The sequence below is a fragment of the Sinocyclocheilus grahami genome, unplaced genomic scaffold (assembly GCF_001515645.1).
Source record: "Sinocyclocheilus grahami isolate Dianchi unplaced genomic scaffold, SAMN03320097.WGS_v1.1 scaffold312.1, whole genome shotgun sequence".
NCBI lineage: Eukaryota > Metazoa > Chordata > Actinopteri > Cypriniformes > Cyprinidae > Sinocyclocheilus > Sinocyclocheilus grahami.
In genome coordinates this window covers 383,841-402,097 of record NW_015505491.1, presented here as the reverse complement: position 1 = coordinate 402,097, position 18,257 = coordinate 383,841, and the positions used below count along the sequence as shown (strand labels likewise).

The 18,257-nt window shown below is 35.8% G+C and overlaps 1 long non-coding RNA gene across 1 annotated transcript in view; it reads right to left on the bottom strand.

Moving 5' to 3' along the window:
• Window positions 1–4,141: 4,141 nt before the first annotated feature.
• Window positions 4,142–18,257, bottom strand: part of LOC107601754 (uncharacterized) — a 21,043-nt gene continuing 6,927 nt past the window's right edge. The window contains exons 2-3 of the long non-coding RNA XR_001610974.1: window positions 10,960–10,964; window positions 4,142–4,154 (exon numbers count right to left, since the gene is read on the bottom strand). This is a non-coding gene — a long non-coding RNA (uncharacterized lncRNA). The remainder of the gene's footprint in view (window positions 4,155–10,959; window positions 10,965–18,257) is intronic.

The window sequence follows — 18,257 nt, the reverse complement described above, 5'->3', positions numbered from 1 at the left end:
TGTGGTTCAGAGTGTTATTTTTTGACTTGCGCAGGCAACGGATCTGTCCTTTGCTGTTTGCTTTTATTGAAGTTTGATGTAATCTGCGAGCAAATAGCCACGCAATCCAGTTATTCAAGTCATGTGGCCCAGTAAATGGCTGTTTAGGGAAAACGACACTCCACAGTAAACAAACACCAAAATCGTCTCATGTAAACACAGCAAATCTACAAATCCATGCCTATGGCATTTCAATCGTAAGAGCTAATAGTCTTCAGAATGACTTCACTAATATGCGTTTTACAACCTCTGACTCCAGAGGGGAAATTTCAAGTACACTCTTAAAAATAAAGGTTCTTCACGATGCCATAGAAGACCCTTTTTGTCTAAATGGTTCCATAAAGAACCTTTAACATCTGAAGAACCTTTCTGTTTCACAAAAGGTTCTTTGTGGCAAAAGAAGGTTCTTCAGATTATGAAAAGGTAAGAAAGAGATGGTTCTTTAAAGAACCTTTGACTGAATGGTTCTTTGTGGAACCAAAAATGGTTCCTCTATGGCATCGCTTGAAGAACCTTTTGAAGCACCTTTATTTTTAAGAGTGTAGTTCCCAGAAAAAGAAGTCTCAAATCTCAGATGCGAAGACGAAGTTTAAATCTAGTCCTAACCAATAAGTACAGCGACTAAAATCCAGTTAGTATCTAAATGCCGAAACTACCGAGATCCCAAAATAACCCGACGGTGGTTGGGTGGGATGGTAACGTTTGACTTCCCTGCTCTCTCCCTCCTTCTCCCACTGTGATCCAGGCAGTGTTTGTGCTTGGCACGTTCTGCCCAACCCTGTTCTTTTCCTCTGTAATTGTGAGCATCTGTAATTGAAGCCACTTGAGCCCAGCAGCCGTAGTCGTTGGTTCCTCAACCACATCAGGGTTTTGGAGGATGGTGCTGCTCGGTGCCGCTGTGCACATGCAGCGGGCCCGACAAGACAGGTTGGAAAATGTAAGAAAATGGAGAAGTATGTGGGAGGAAACTTCCAGGGCTGATGAAAGAGTGTGGTTTTTCCTTGCAAACATAAACCTCATCAGAGCAAAACCCCGTCACATCCCAAAAACTGGAAATTTGATTCCAAAAGGACAACATTGCATGGGTGCGTTTGGACGGAGGACCATTGGCTTCATTGTGAAATCCGATTTATAAACAAGTTTTTGTTTATACTCATGTGATTCAGATTCCCAAGTTCAATCGTGTTGAGTTGTGACTGGTTTTCCCTAGAAAAAAAGAAGCGTTTTTCATGAGAAAGTACACAAGATGTGCTTAAAATAAAAAAATCTGAACTGTATTAATCATGTGATTCAAGTTCAATCATGTTGAGTTGTGACTAGTTTTGCTTACAAAAAAGAAGTGTCTGTCATACAAAAGCACCCACTGAAATCAAACTCTGAAGTGTATTAATTTGACAGTTTTCAAGTTTGAGAATGTCACGCAATCTGTTTATGTTGGCATTAGCTTAATTTGACTTGCAACTAACAAATGACAAGCAAAGTTTGATTTGACACACAGCTTGTGTGATACTACAACAAAAAATCCTCCCTTTTCAAATGTTAAAGGAATAGTTCAACCAAAAAAAGGAATTTTGCTGAAAAGTTACTCACTCTCTGGCCATTCAAGATGTCTATTAGTTTGTTTCTTTATCATAACAGATTTGGAGAAATGTAGCATTACATCACTTGCTCACCAATGGATCCTCTGCAGTGAATGGGTGCCGTCAGAATGAGAGTCCAAACAGCTGATAAAAACATCACAATAATCCAAAATTAATCCACATCACTCCAGTCCATCAATTAACATCTTGTGAAGTGAAAATCTTAACGGTTAAGGTTCAAGGTTATTGCTTTCTCCAGTGAAAAAGTAATCTAATCGGAATCTGGTGAGAAACATGCACAGATAAAGCACTGTTTACAAGAAAAACAGTCCAAAATCATTCTAATACGTCAATACGGGATATTTTTTTCATTGGAGAAAGTGTTAGAATGGATTATGGAGTAATGTAGATGACTTGGGGATTATTGTGATGTACAGGTGCATCTCAATAAATTAGAATGTCGTGGAAAAGCTCATTTATTTCAGTAATTCAACTCAAATTGTGAAACTCGTGTATTAAATAAATCTCGGCCAAATATTGTCCTATCCTAACAAACCATCCATCAATGGAAAGTTTATTTATACAGCTTTCAGATGACCATTATGACTGCTTTTGTGGTCCAGGATCACATATGATTATATAGATATATTTTATTATTTGCATTTAACATTGATTTAGCATCTAGTGTTCTGAACTATACTGAACATCATTTATGCACTTAGCAGACACTTTTATCTAAAGCGATCAAATCAAATCATCAAACGAATGCATTTATACACTTTAGTTAATGCAACTAGTTAGTAATCTTAAAGAGGACTGCTTAGCTCAGCCGAAAAATATCATTTAAGCAATAACCTCTCATTTCATGCTACACCATGTGCTATCAGGGGGAATAAAACAACCTTTTCATCAAATGCGATATCTGCTCCTTTTTATCATGTCATGCAGTCCCAGTGAATCATGATTTATTACGACTCTCGAGTTATTTGATTTTGCCAGTAAAATGTTTTGCAGAGGTCATGTGGCGTCTCATCTGAAGGTCGTAGTGGGAGACTAGTAAAGCATATTCATGAGATGATGCCACATGTACAGTTTAGTCTGTTTATGGGCCTGACTGAAACTTTATTAACCTTGAGAAGGATTTCTAATGTTTACCGCCAATTACTGTTGTGTTTTAGGTTCTCGTTTTGAAGTTTTAATTAATGCGAGCTATTTTTAGCGCTGAAAACACGTTCTTTATTTCTTTAACATTACAACCAAGTTTGGCTATTTATTGATCACCAAATATACATATTAGAATGATTTCTGAAGGAACGTGTGACAGTGAAGACTGGAGTAATGATGCTCAAAACTCAGCTTTGCATCACAGGAATAAATCACATTTTAAAATATATTCAAATAGAAAAGTTATTTTAAATTATAATAATATTTCACAATATAACTATTTTTACAGTATCTGTTCAAATAAATGCAGTCTTGGTGCTTGGTGAGCAAAAACATTTAAAAATTGTAATTATTCCAAACCTTTGGCATTAGAGTGCCATATAAATAACAAGGTATATGAATAACCATATAATCACAAGATCTTAAAACTTTTGTGATGGTGAATATAAATTAAAAATAACTGAGAACTGTAATTATCATGGTACATGCCTGGCTGCCTGTTTATTTGTTTAGACAACTTAAGATTCAAAAATCAGCAAAATTGCATAATTTATATGTATAAATGCAAAGAATATCTTTGCATTTGTGCAGCTGCCACATGAGCTTTAACCTCGTGTTCCCCTCGCTGCTCCCTGGTGGTTGGAGGAGCTCTGTCAACAGAAAACCTGCAGGCTATTTTACAATCTGTCTGGTAGAAACATGAAAACCATATCGCTGAAACACAGACAGGCTCTTGTGATTGCCATGGTTACATAAATTTAGACATAGACCACAAATTAAGTTGAATCAGCGATGCGAGAGAGATACAACACTTTCGTTCTTTTATCTCTTAAATTAATGTTGCAGGTTCCGTTCTATAAGGCATAATGTCAATTACTATAGTCTCGACGCACAGTTTTCTTAATAAAAAAAGTGTAAGAAAAAGTAAACAGGTCCAAGCAATCAAGCTTTTAAAAGCACAAATCTGAAGCTCATATTTTGATCAAAGCACTTCTATTATTTCTTACAAGACTACATGCATTTAAAAATAGCATGAAACGTAACAAACAAGGTTAGTCTCATGTTTTCCTGCACGCAATGACTTGCTCTTCCATTGAAATGCCACTTTTATTTCAGCTCACATTGTTTGTAGAATGCTAACTTTTATCCAACTAGCTAGTTAGGCTTTGCATTCTGGTAACACCCACTTTTTAATGATTCATTTAACTAAAATCAAGTCTTATACAACATTTTGTCTGCATTGAATACAGGGTTATTAATATTATAGTTAACAAAAAAAAAAAAAAACGACTTAAAGGGTTAGTTCACCCAAAAATGAAAATTAGCCCATAAATGACTCACCCTCAAGTTATTCTAGGTGTATATGACTTTCTTCTTTCAGACGAATCAAGTCGGAGTTATATTAAAAATTGTCTTTGATCTTTCAAGCTGTTTAATGGCACTCAGCGGGTGTTGCATGCATCAGAAGTGAAATAAAAAGCGCCCATCCATTAAAAAAAAAGTGTCTTACACAGCTCCGGGGGAGGGGTGAACAAAGGCCTTCTGTAGCGAATCCATTTTTGGAATGCGTTTTTGTAAGAAAAATATCCATATTCAAAACGTAATAATCACTTTAATGTAGCGGAAGCGCAGGGGAGAGATCAAAACAAAACACCGGTCACTTATTAGAAGTACAAAACGAGGATTTGTAAAGAAGAATGTCGGAGGATTTCGATATAAGCCAAGAGGAGACTGGTTTTCCTTTGCTAAAGTAAGGAAACTTTGCTTCCTTTGCTCCAGTTAACAAACGTTGGTTTTCACGAGACTCACCGGCGCATGCGCAACGCTGAACTCATACATCATGCTCCCGGAGCTGCTTCCAGTGTACAACAGTGAGTGCAAGCTAGATTAACTTGATTATTACGTTTTGAATATGGATATTTTTCTTACAAAAACGCATGAATTCACTACAGAAGGCCTTTGTTCACCCATCCCCGGAGCAGTGTGAGACACCTTTTTTTATGGATGGGCGCTTTTTATTTAACTTCTTTTAGACTGATGCATGCAACACCCGCTGAGTGCCATGAAACAGCTTGAAAGATCAAAGACAATTTTTACTATAACTCCAACTGGATTCGTCTGAAAGAAGAAAGTCATTTACACCTAGGATGACTTGAGGGTGAGTAATTTATGGGCTAATTGAAATTTTTGGGTGAACTAACCCTTTAAAAACTGTTGTTACTTTAAAATAAATGATAACTAATATTAAAATGATTAAATATTAAAAATATATTAATATTAAATATTACATTTACTTTAATATTCAACAATAAATATAAAAAATAAATGTAAAATGTTCTCAAATGTCCAAAGCATAGTTCTCATTTAGCTTGATGTGCCAAAAGAGCTAAAACTAAAACTTAAATAAAAATGTAAATGTAAAAAAAAAAAAGAAAAAGTAAAATATATGAACATAAAAATAACTAATAAAAGTATAAGAAAACACAATACAAAATTACTAAAACTTTAACTAAAATGTCATTCAAAATGGAAAAAATTTAATTTACCTTTTTTTCTTCTTTTCTTTTTTAACCTATATAAAATAATATCTCAATGATACTATAGAACATTTAAAAAAAAATGTCTCTCTAGAAAACACATAAAATACCTGATTCAAATGGATTGCAAATGCCAGTTCAGGTTGACGTTAAGATAACAGGTCTTCTACTCTGTATATATAGTCTAACTGCTATATGATAATACACATTTAGTCCATTTTTAGGTGGTTTATTTTTGGTTCAAATACAGATTTCATGTTTAAACACCATCCACTTCTACTTTTATTATACTGTCTCTCTTTAAAAGATACTCTTGTTTAAGTGCTTTCCACATTTACCACTTAAGCAGACTCATAGCAGAAAGTTTCGCTGGAGCTCAGCTCATAAAGAAAGTGTAAAGGGCATGACGTTTTTGGAACACACACCCGTCCGCGGTGAAGCCCCATGTGAAAATTGATGCCTACATCCTTGTAATTTGCAGAAGTCACCATAAAAAGCGAGCAGCATGCATGACAATAGCTCTCCCTCATTTTACTGCTGCATGGGCACTCGGGCCCCGGACCCCGAACCGCTCCGTTCGGCTTTTCTCCCCTCTCTTACACTGCACATCTGGCCTCTATAAGCCACTGCAGCTGTTAGTCAAATTACGTGTGCGCTTTGGAGGGTCCGAACCACAGAAGGCCCCCCTCCCCGAGAGGCCCGGGAAGGAACTGGCTGGATTCTGATGAGGGATCTTATTAAAGCGCCAGCAGTAGTCCTTCATTTGCCCCCATCGCCGTGAAGCAGTTTATTTCACCCTTTTCATCTAGTGCTGCACGCTCACTTGAAAGTTATTTCCTTGTGCCATATGTGTAAACAGAAGACAACCTGCCACAGATAATTAAAGAGAGAATTTTACAGTGGAAATGAGATTTTTACATTGACTGAGAGAAAAATGAACAGTGTTTGTCTGTACAAAATGCTTGGGTGTTGTTGTTAAATGCTTACTAATGTGTTCTAAGTGGTTGCGAACTGGTCAAAAAAGTCAACTTCCATGTGAAATTGTTCATAATTTGTCATCCACCACATGAAAATCATCAGTCTGATCACTTATAAAACTAACAACACACTTCTCCTTAAAAAGACACATGATTTTTAGTACAAAAATGGCAAGTTATGCATTTAAATAGAATATTTAAGAGTCTGGGGTTTGTTAGCTTGTGATAATAAAGTGTAAGATATGCAGCAGTATTATTTTAATATCATTAACATACTGTTACATTTTTGTTTTGTTTTATATTTCCTGTTTTTACTTACATTTACAATTTTTACAAATTACTTACTTTTTTTTAATAGTTTTTTTTTTTTTGTAATTTTTGTTAGCTTTAGTTTTTTTTTAAATTTGGTTTTCATAAATTTGTATTTATTACTTTTATTTTGTAGTTTTAGTTAAGTACTTCATGCGAAAATAAAATAAAACATAGCATAAACAAAAATAAATGTTGCCATTGGAACTCGCTGAAAGAAAACAAATATTTAAAGTTTTTGTAATTTTGTTTTGCCCTTTTGTTATTTTTATTAGTATTATTTTTTTAATGTCTATATATTTTTATTTATTTATTCGTATTAGTTATTTTAGTACTTCAAGTGAAACTAAATTGAAAATAATTTTTAAAAGTGAAAAAATAAAATAGTTAAATACAAAAATAGTTATATAGTTAAATAGTTATAGTAAGCTATTATAGTATAGTAAAATAGTTATACATACTGTATAACATAAACATATAACAATAAATAAAAAGGAATAAAACTATGCATACATATACACATACACACATAAACCACATATGCCTGTATGTGTGTATGTATAGTTTTTTATTCCTTTTTATTTATTAGTTTGAGGGATTTTAGTAGTACTTCAAGTTAAACTAAACAAAAATGAGAAATGTTGCCTTTGCAAATAGTTGAAATAAAATATTTTTTTTTTCTATTTATTTTATTTCAGTAAACGTTTATTTTATTTAAAGTAACTAGTAAATGTTTATTTATGGTTTTGGTTTAGTTAAGACAAAAATGCGTGTTTTTGCTGTGTTATTATTATGCTGTAGTTTTCATGTGGCATTTCATGGCTTTTTGCCATCCTGCGGAAAACATTTGTAAAACTTCAAAGTGGAGCTCAAACAGTTGCCAAGCAACAATTCTTTTTGTACAGTACCCCAACAGCAGGTTGCACAGCATTGTTGTCAGTGGGGTAGTCCTGTGGGAATTACTGGATCTCAGTATTCAACAGAATATTGGGAGAGAAAATCTCAAATCCATGTTTCAATAGTGATCATGATCATTGAGTTCCACACTGAAGTATTTAACACATTACACATACACCACACATTACCATGGATTTGGGACAAAGTACTTTGGTAATACTACGTTTTTTCACCACTACTATGATGACAATACTCTTTAAAGCCCATTTGAGTATTATTTAAATAACACAGGTTCAATTTTATATTTTAATTTTTATATTAAAACATATATAAATAAATATTGGAGCACATTTTACAAGAGAATACAATTTCTCACTAAACGTTTTATGTTTAATTCAATTTGTTGCTTGTCATTTCTTCCTAATTATACTTGTGAAATGTACAAGCAATTTCTGTGTGAAAAATGGTATAAAACAAATCCTACACCTTTTTTTTTCAGTGGACGCAAGAAACTATTTTGATTTAGAAATTACTAGTAAATTTCACAAACAATTGCAAAGAAACAGCAAGTAACACATTGAATCAAACATGAAATTTGAAATGGAAAGACTAAAATAGATGAATGTCAAATGTATTAAAAATTTACTTGCAAAATGTATTACAACAGTATTGGAAGCTTAACAAAAAAAGTGTGTCAAACAAAAGAAATTAAAAATAATTATTGTTTTAACGTTTAATTCCGTGTGTTTCTTTGTAATAAATTGTGAAATTTGCTAGCAATTTCTGAGTGAATTCCCACAAAAAACAAGTTTTTCCAAGATCAATGAAATAAATATACAAGAGCTGATCACAACTTAGTCTCACAAATAAAGCTTTTTCAATTACCTCAGGCTCAACAACAACAACAACAACAAAAAAAAACTTCTAATCAAGATCAAGATTTGACTGTATAGGCTTCTTGAGTTGAGATTTAAGTATTTTCTGTCTATACAACATTATATAAACACACTATCTATCTATCTACACACACAAACTTGTGTGTGTGTGTGTATAGCAACAAAATGCACTGCACAATTATATAATGTCAAAACAGTTTTGCTTAAACACACACACAGGTTTGTTTTTATGGTTCATGGGGACTCTCCATAGGCGTAATGGTTTTATTCAACAGAGTGAAAATGAATAATCACACAGTTAAGAGGGCCGTCGTGGGGGAGTATGGGAAATCAGCCCATGTGACACGGGAGAGAAATGATACGTCAGCCACCATCACTAAATCTAACAATGTCACAGGTGGTGTGTGTGCAACAGCGAGAGTGCCAAATAAATACTGGGAAGTGCAGCACAGCGAAAACCAGTGGAATGCGCTGCACAGTGTACACAGTGTCAGCAGAACACACTCCAGCTATCGACTCCAACACTTACAACCAAAGAAGACCAGACACATACAAGAGCTGATCACAACTTAGTCTCACAAATAAAGCTTTTTCAATTACCTCAGGCTCAACAACAACAACAACAACAAAAAAAAAACTTCTAATCAAGATCAAGATTTGACTGTATAGGCTTCTTGAGTTGAGATTTAAGTATTTTCTGTCTATACAACATTATATAAACACACTATCTATCTATCTACACACACAAACTTGTGTGTGTGTGTATAGCAACAAAATGCACTGCACAATTATATAATGTCAAAACAGTTTTGCTTAAACACACACACAGGTTTGTTTTTATGGTTCATGGGGACTCTCCATAGGCGTAATGGTTTTTATACTGTACAAACCGTATTTTCTATTGCCCTACACCAACCCTACCCCTAACCCTACCCCTTACAGGAAACTTTCTGCATTTTTAGATTTTCAAAAAAACTCATTCTGAATTATTTATAAGCCTTTTGAATTACGGGGACACTGAAAATGTCCTCATAAATCACCTTCTCGTTGTAACACCTATGTCATACCCATGTTATTATACAGATTTGTGTCCTCATAAACCACATAAACCTGCACACACAAACACACACACTCATGTTCGTTTCTGTGAATTGTGTGGACTTTCCATAGACTTCTATTACTTGTATACTGACCAAACGATAACTCTCCATAGGCGTAATGGTTTTTATACTGTACAAACCGTATTTTCTATTGCCCTACACCAACCCTACCCCTAAACCTACCCCTCACAGGAAACTTTCTGCATTTTTAGATTTTCAAAAAAACTCATTCTGAATTATTTATAAGCCTTTTGAATTACGGGGACACTGAAAATGTCCTCATAAATCACCTTCTCGTTGTAACACCTATGTCATACCCATGTTATTATACAGATTTGTGTCCTCATAAACCACATAAACCTGCACACACACAGACACACACACACACACACACACACACTCATGTTCGTTTCTGTGAATTGTGTGGACTTTCCATAGACTTCTATAACTTGTATACTGACCAAACGATATTTTCTATCCCCTAACCCTAAACCTACCCTTTACTGAAAACCTGTTTGCATTGTTACACTTTCAGATAAACATCATTTACTATTTTTATAAACTTTTTTTCCCTCATGAGGACCACATCCCCACAATGTAGCATAAACAAGTACTGTACACACACACACACACACACAATAACATAAATGTGTGTGTATATATATATATATATATATATATGTGTGTGTATGTATGTATTGTATATATACAGTATATAGCAACAAAATGCACTACACAATTATATAATGTCAACAGTTTTGCATACACACACACACAAATGTATAAAAACATTTGCTTTCATGTAAAATCATTTTCAGCGAATGTCACGGCTCTAAGAAGCTACATTTGTTCTTGTTGTTTTAAACTCAACTTTTCTTTCCTCCAGATCAGCCTTTTTCCAGTCACACGTTGTCACATAACCAGGAGACTGTGCGAGTGTGAACATGGAATAGGCAAATGGTTTGCACGTTTATCAGTGTGGATGAGTACAGATGCCTGTCCCTGGAGAAGTGGACATCTGTGCCAGAGAGAGTGAGAGCTGGCAGTGCCAGGGCCTGGCATCCCTTCCATTCCAGCCTGGATTCAAACAAGCTGCTGCTGGAGCTGACTGGAGGATTGCTTAAAGGCCTAAGACAACTGAAAGCTTTTCATTCGCTAAAGCAAGCATTACCATTACCGTCGCTCATAATTAGTGATATAAACAAATCTTGAACTTGAATTATTAAACGTCAGCGTGTAACTCATCCCGCATTGTTTGTGCTACAGACATGAATGAAACCTCAAATCATGCTGCTTATTGAGAAAAGATGTGCTATTCATCTTCTAAGCGATCGTATTCACAATTTATGCTTGGAGGATGAAAATCAGGAGAAAAACATTCACATTGAAGGAGAAAGCTGAGCTGTGTCTAGAGACCAGAGTACATGATATGATGTCTTGTTTTCAGGTAAAACACTGACATTTTCTTAAATCAAGATGCATTTACCTCATAAGCAACACTGAATGATACATTAAGGCTTTTTTTCAGTGAACATACCTTAGATTAAGTACAATTTTTTACGTGGCACTGGAAGATTCTTATCATAAAAGTGAAACACAAATGAAAAACATCTGCCAATGCAAGATAGATTCTCTGAAGACAAACTTTATCACTTTATCACTTATTTTACCTAGAAAACAAGACACATTATTGTGGCAGTGACTTTTCCTTTCACTCACATTTCTTTCAGAAAATTGTAACTTTGGATCTCTACTAAATACCTGTTGCGCTTACATTCTGTTCCAAACTTAAAGATGAAGTCATTTCTGCAGCTTTAGCTATTTCAAAACCAATTCTTCCATAGTTATTGTTTACACCAGATAGCAGATATTAAGCCCCGCCCCAAACGCACGCCATTGGTCGATTCAGTGCTGCTGTGTCAGGCCGGTGTAGTGCCGAATTATGCACCCCTGCCAGATTATGCACCCCCTCGTTGAAGTCGCTACCTGATTGCCTAATCCCACCCCCACACCTAATTCTAACCCCTCCCCCACTCCTACTCCTAAACCTACCAATACTAGGGGGTGCATAATCTGGCAGGGTGCAAATATCGGCACTACACCGGCAAATGTTTTACATACTGTTCTCTATGCATATCCTGAATAATCATGATTAGGGATGCACCATACGAAATTTTTCAGCCAATACTAATAGCCTGTTATTCATGATGACTTCCACAAATAGCTTGGTGTTCTTAAAGGTGCAGTAGCGGTTGAAATGTATTCTGAAGACTAAATTCAAAATACTGGAGAGAGCTGTTTCTCCTGCTCACTCCTCTTCAGTCTTGACAGTCAAGTGGGTTGCCAGGTTGAGGATAAGCAACAGGACCGAACACAACTAACAATGGAAGTTGACAAGCCTTACACTGTAAATTGATGAGTTGATTGTTTTAATGTTTCTGGTCATAGATTTTTTTCTATGGATTCCAAGGCTTTTTAGTTCGGGTAAAATCTGCGATCTCTGACCAGAGCCCATCCTCCCTACATGCAAAATACTCAAGCTGCGTAGGGCCCCCGACACACCAGGGGGCCCCCTTGCTCTCAAAGATGATTTAATTTTAGTTTAGTTTTTGAATTTGGCCAGCGGTTATGAAAACATGAATGATCATTTCTTTTAATGCGGTGCGATGTCGCCCTTTCTACCTAAAAATCAGTGAAATCGTGTAATGTGAATATCGTAAAGTCTTGCTCGAGACTAAAAAAACGAGTTGAAAGCGTACCGAGCTGCGGAAGAGACACTGTTTCTCAAGCGCTTTCTGCGAGCGCGATTTGAGACGGAGTGAAACACGGACAAATGCGTTTCATTCATTTGTTCATAACCACTCATATCCCCCCCCCCACACCCCGACACAGTTTTGCGTAGGGCCCCCAAAAGTCTGTGTCTCTGACACAGTTTGTTTGAAAGCTTCCATGGCTGCAGTATACTGAGCTTTCCATCAACTGGCACCCCAGAGTGTCAAAATCCTATTGGGTAAACTGGCAGTGGGCGGAATCCCACAAACTAAAACAAAAACAGACATTCCGACATGGAATGCACATTTCAAAGTAGAAAACTAGCTGTAGCATTGATTTTAAGAGAAACAAGTATGTGAACTTTGAGTATGTGAATGTTTTCTAAATATCTGCAAACATATTATGGTATTTTTATGCTTTTAGCCAAAAGTATACTTCATTGTTTTTACACTAGAGCAGGGGTGCCTAAACTCGGTCCTGGAGGGCCGGTGTTCTGCAGAGTTTAGCTCCAGCTTGCCTCAACACACCTGCCTGGAAGTTTCTAGTGTACCTAGTAAGAGCTTGATTAGCTGCTTCAGGTGTGTTTGATTAGGGTTGGAGCTAAACTCTGCAGGACACCGGCCCTCCAGGACCGAGTTTGGGCAGCCCTGCGCTAGAGTATGCGCAGCCTTTCAAAGTATACGTCATTTGATAGCATGTGTGAACGCAGGCAATTGACACATGCGCTCCAAAAAGTTTCATCTTTATCCAGTGTCTGCGCTATTTTTCCCCAGAAGTTATGACGATAAAAAAATCTTTGTACTCTTTTAAGCTAAAGTTGCGGCTATCTCATAACCCCCTTTTCCCAAAGTATACTGTCGAATGTGCAGCCTTTCAAAGTATAGTTCATTTGATAGCATGTTACAAAAATCGGACACAGTTATAAAAATCGGTGGTGTGCGTACAGTACATGCATAGTATTCTGGTGACAACATGCACAGTATGCAGTCCATCGTGTATGCGTAAAAAACGAAGTAAACTTTGGGCTTTAATACAATCAAAAAAATACATACAGCACCATTAAACAATTGGCCGATTGCCGATAGTGCCGATAATTTCTCTTATCAGACAATGCCGTTTATCAGCTGACACGTCAGTGGGATAGGAGAAAGCATTTTAACATGACATCACCTTTCAGCTCAATTCGTGCTCGAACACAGGGTTAACGATATTGACGGTGTGTGATTTTGTCGAGTGTGTTACCAGTATACATCACACTGCTTTCCCCCGGGCCCCGAACAGTGAGACAAGAAGCGAATGAGTTTAGAGATCTCAGCATCAACACCACCTGATGTTGCCAGAAACACACACACACACACTCTCTCTCTCTCATGCCTGTGGTCTCTCTTCCACCCATTCAGCCAACACCCAGAGCTCAGCCCACGCCGCGCTCACCACCGGCCGCCCTCCCTCTGAGCGAGAGAGAGACAGACGGGTAGGTTGCTGCGCAGTATGCAGCTCACGGTCCCTGGGGAAGTATAATCTGTAGTTAACCACAGGTCTGAATACTCTCCCTACAGCCCCTCATAGAAGCGTATCTCTCGCTCCGAGCAGACACACGCTTCAGCCCTGCGGGAGGAAACAGTGTGAGAGATGCATTTAATTTTAAACATGTTGAAAATATGACACTTTAATAAACTATTCCTAGCACAGATTTCCATTAACATGCATTAGAAAAACAAACTGAACATGCAGAATGCTTCCCAGAGGAAAAGGCTATTACTCAGAGGTTGGGCTTTCTCTACCTAAGGACACTTAAGGGAGTTCTCAATTATGTCTCTTTTAAGTATTTTGTATCACATGGTTCTCCTCAAATTCCTTGAGAGAAATAAATACAGACATGATTAAGACAAATATTGTCATGCACAATATTTGAGCAATATCACATGGACAGGAAATTACAAAATTGTTTATTTTGCATGTATTAAAAAAATTAAAGATTTTAATGTGTGGAGAGCGGTGTAGATTACTTTAAATTGTAAATTGTACTTTAAATTACTTTAATTTGTAGTCCGTTACTGATTCCATGACAAAAATTGTAGTTAGTAACGTAATCCATTACATTACACATTCCATAACATTTCAATTTATAATATAATCAGACTACTTTTAGATTACTTTTGACCTCGTTTATTACATTGATTTAAATAAGATAATCTTGTACCATATATAAAAATACAAAGAGTTACTAATAAAGTAAAATCTTTTTATATATTAAAAATATTATATATTTACATAAAATTACACATAATACATGTAATTGTATGTCGGTTTTTTCCCCCCAAAAATTATTTTAAAATCACTTTTTAAAATCATTTGTTTTGTATATGTAAAATCTATGTAAAATACAAAATTTAAGCAATCTTACACGGACAGGAAATTTTATTTTATAATAAATACAATAAATAACTTAAAATTACATTAATTACCTTGAATACCAGTTTATTAAAGCATTTATTATAATGATTAAGACAGATGCCTGTGAGTCCATTCATTATCTGGGTTTCATTACAGTTATTGAACTTTCGCTTCCATGCGTCAGAGCCGAACTACTGGGCCTTAAATCCAGCGAGGTTCTTAATCAAAACCAGCCCCAACCTCCTCTCTGCCTGTTTTACAGCAAAAATGTCATCTCCTCTCCAAACTTGCACCCTTCATCTCCGTCTCTCTCTCTCCCTCGCTTCGGTTCTGCTCCTTTCTGGCCCTCCAACTTCTGGAAAAATGCACCCCCCCTGAAGCGGCGCTCTCTAATCTGAGTCCAGAAGAAGTGATCAAAACACCCGCGGTTGACCCGCTTCCCTCCCTCTTTCCCCAAACCCTCCAGTACCACAGCGAGCGCAGTCACCAGGAATGCAGCGAATGGACACAGTATGTGCACAGTATAAAGCAGAGGCTTATATAGCGTTACGGAGAGGTTCAACGAGACTTGCTCAACTCTGTTTATCAATATTTCTTGAAGGGGGCATATAATAGGAAACATGATTCTCATTGCTGTGGTGAAGTAAAGGCAGTTATATGGAAGCTGTGCTGTGCAAGTGCAGCGACGCCTGCTACTGCTTCAGTCTAGCCCGTTAATGCAAATATTGTAATGCATGTCATTTTCATTTCTTTCTGTAGCTAATGAAATGGATCAAATAAAATGCCATTTATTTTGCCATAAATGCATGGGTTTTCATAAAAAAAAATACACACACACAAACTAAAATCTATTTTATATTATAAAAATTACACAACATTATGCATGTCATTTTCAAAGAAAATTTTTTTAATGACTTTTTTAAATAAATTATTTTATATATGTACATTATATGTTATCTAGCAATGTCACAATTACAGGACAGTTTATTTAATAATGAATATTTTTTATAATTACAATAAATAATGCAGAATACATTTTAATGAATTGTAGCTTTATTGTATTTATTACTGTATTTACTATATAATGTAAATATATGTAAATACAATTACTGTATTTTCAAATCAAAAAAAGGAATGAAAAAATAATAATTCTTTTTTTTTTATTAAATCAATAAAAAAAAAAAAAAGAATAAAATATAAAATATAATAAAATAAAATGTACATTTAAAAAAATATATTTGTTGTTGGTTTATTTTACCTGCAAATCGTAAATATTTTTTAATTTACATGAACAAAAATCCATTTACAGAAAGAGTTAATAGCATTTTATTAATTGTTTTATTTTATTTTATTAGCTAGAATAATAAATAATGATTTCCTCCCCTGTGAACGATATTTTAAGAGAGCGAGATAGAGAAAGCACAATTTCAAAATCTCAATTTTTTCTTGTGCATGTTTTCGTGAGCTGATTTTTGATCTCTTGTATGCTTATGGTTAACACACATATACATTCTTGTACTGCTCCTCTCTTGAAGTCACTTTTGATAAAAGCATTTCTAAATGTATGTGACCATGGACTAATCAATAAAAGTCAAAAGTTAAAAACCATTGACAATCACAAAATGGCCACCAAGCAGAAAAAAGTCGTCCGATACTGTAATTCAGTGGGATAAATGGATTAGTCTCCATGGAGACGGCAGGCGGGAGTTGTAGTATGGAGGTATCGCAGTCTTCACCCAAACAGATGGGCGGTGAGACGGCAGGGAGCAGATCAATATCCATGTGCTCTAGTGAACACAGGCCTCCGTTGTCTGCTGGATCCAAACCACCCTACGGCCTCACTCGCTGTCTTTGTCTTCCCTCAGAACTGACCGTTTTCTCACTGCGGACACTCGCTGAAAGACATGCTTATGATCCCGAGGACATGAAGAGACTGGAGGACACTAAGCGCTTTCTACAGTCGCGCTCTGATTAATAATCCAGCAGATGACAGTGAAGCCATCTTGAAACAACAATGAAAGAACCGCACAGAGTGTTAACTGACTGGCCTTCATGGGAGCTGGTAAATGCACCAACTGTTCTGGATGCGCTAAGCTTTGACATGGACTGTGACAGTGGGGTGAAATTACAATAATAAACAGTTAAAGGAATATTCGGGGGTTTAAGTACATTTAAATGTGCAACAAACAGAAAACTTTCAAAAATCAGCTCATTATAAGATTCAAAATGTAAATGGACATACAAGATATTGATTAAACCGCCATAATGTCAGTAAAGGTGTTTGCATCCAGAGTAAAAAGGGGTTATAGGGCAAAAATCTACATATTTATGACCTTTACCTTTACCAGTATTGTATCGGTATCAATAAAATGTAAACAATACACATCCCTACCTTTACAAGATAAAACAACAAAGTATTGCACTGGAATAAACATTAAAACACATTGTTGCATACTATATATATATATATATATATATATATATATATATAACTATCACTCTGGATAAAAGTAACTTATAAATAAATAATTGTAGGCTATATAATAAATGTATTCAAAGAACATTGTATTTAATAAATGCATATGCCTATATAATAAAATATTTTAATTTGTTGTTAATATAATAATAAAATATAAAACTCTGTTTTTCAGAACTATTTGTGAAAATGTATATATATATATATATAGATATATACACGCATACACACACACACACATCACAGAAATAAATTCGATTTTAAAATACATTCAAATAGAAAATTATATTTGCTATTTTAAATTGTAATAATATGTCACAATATGTTTCTTTTTTACTATATTTTTGATCAAATAAATAGGAGACTTCTTAAAAAAAAAAAAATCTTGCAGACCCCAAACCTTTGAACATTAATCTATATACAACATAATTAGATAAAAAGCTATCTAAAAAAAAGTTGAAACTGCAAGTATGCACTACTCCTAATCTTTAACACTAGATTCAAATTCAAACAAGCTCTGCTGGCATGACTGTTGTACACTATATAGAACTGATACTATGCAAATTGGGATGCTGCCAGAAACTGTGATTGTACTGTAAAATTACAATAATAATTCACTCAAAACCATAACGTCTGAGCCGCTCTGCGGTGATGGTGTGGATAAGAGAGATTTTATGGTAAGATGGTTTGTTCACTGGGATGCTTGTGTGCTACTGTGGGGGCGTTCTTGGAGAGAGCATCTATGAGATGTTGCTGTGAGATTGCTCCAGGCCTGGGTTGAAAAGCCATGGCAGAAGGTCATTAGAATCTGGTTTCACATTAGCATGTGCTGAATGGGATTACCCAGCCAGAGGAGACCAACACACACACACACACACACACACACACACACACTCATGCATACTTACCCTACAGGCTTTACTGCTAACAGAGCAGCCATTAGCAGAACACTAGCAAACAGTCTATCCTCTCTGTCTGTCTGTTGCCGTTTCATTGTCATTTTTTTCCTATGAGTTTCTGTCCGTCTGTGTGTACTCAGACTCCTCTATCGGGCTCTTTCTCTGGCTCATCACACACTCATCACACACTCATAAACACACACACACACACACA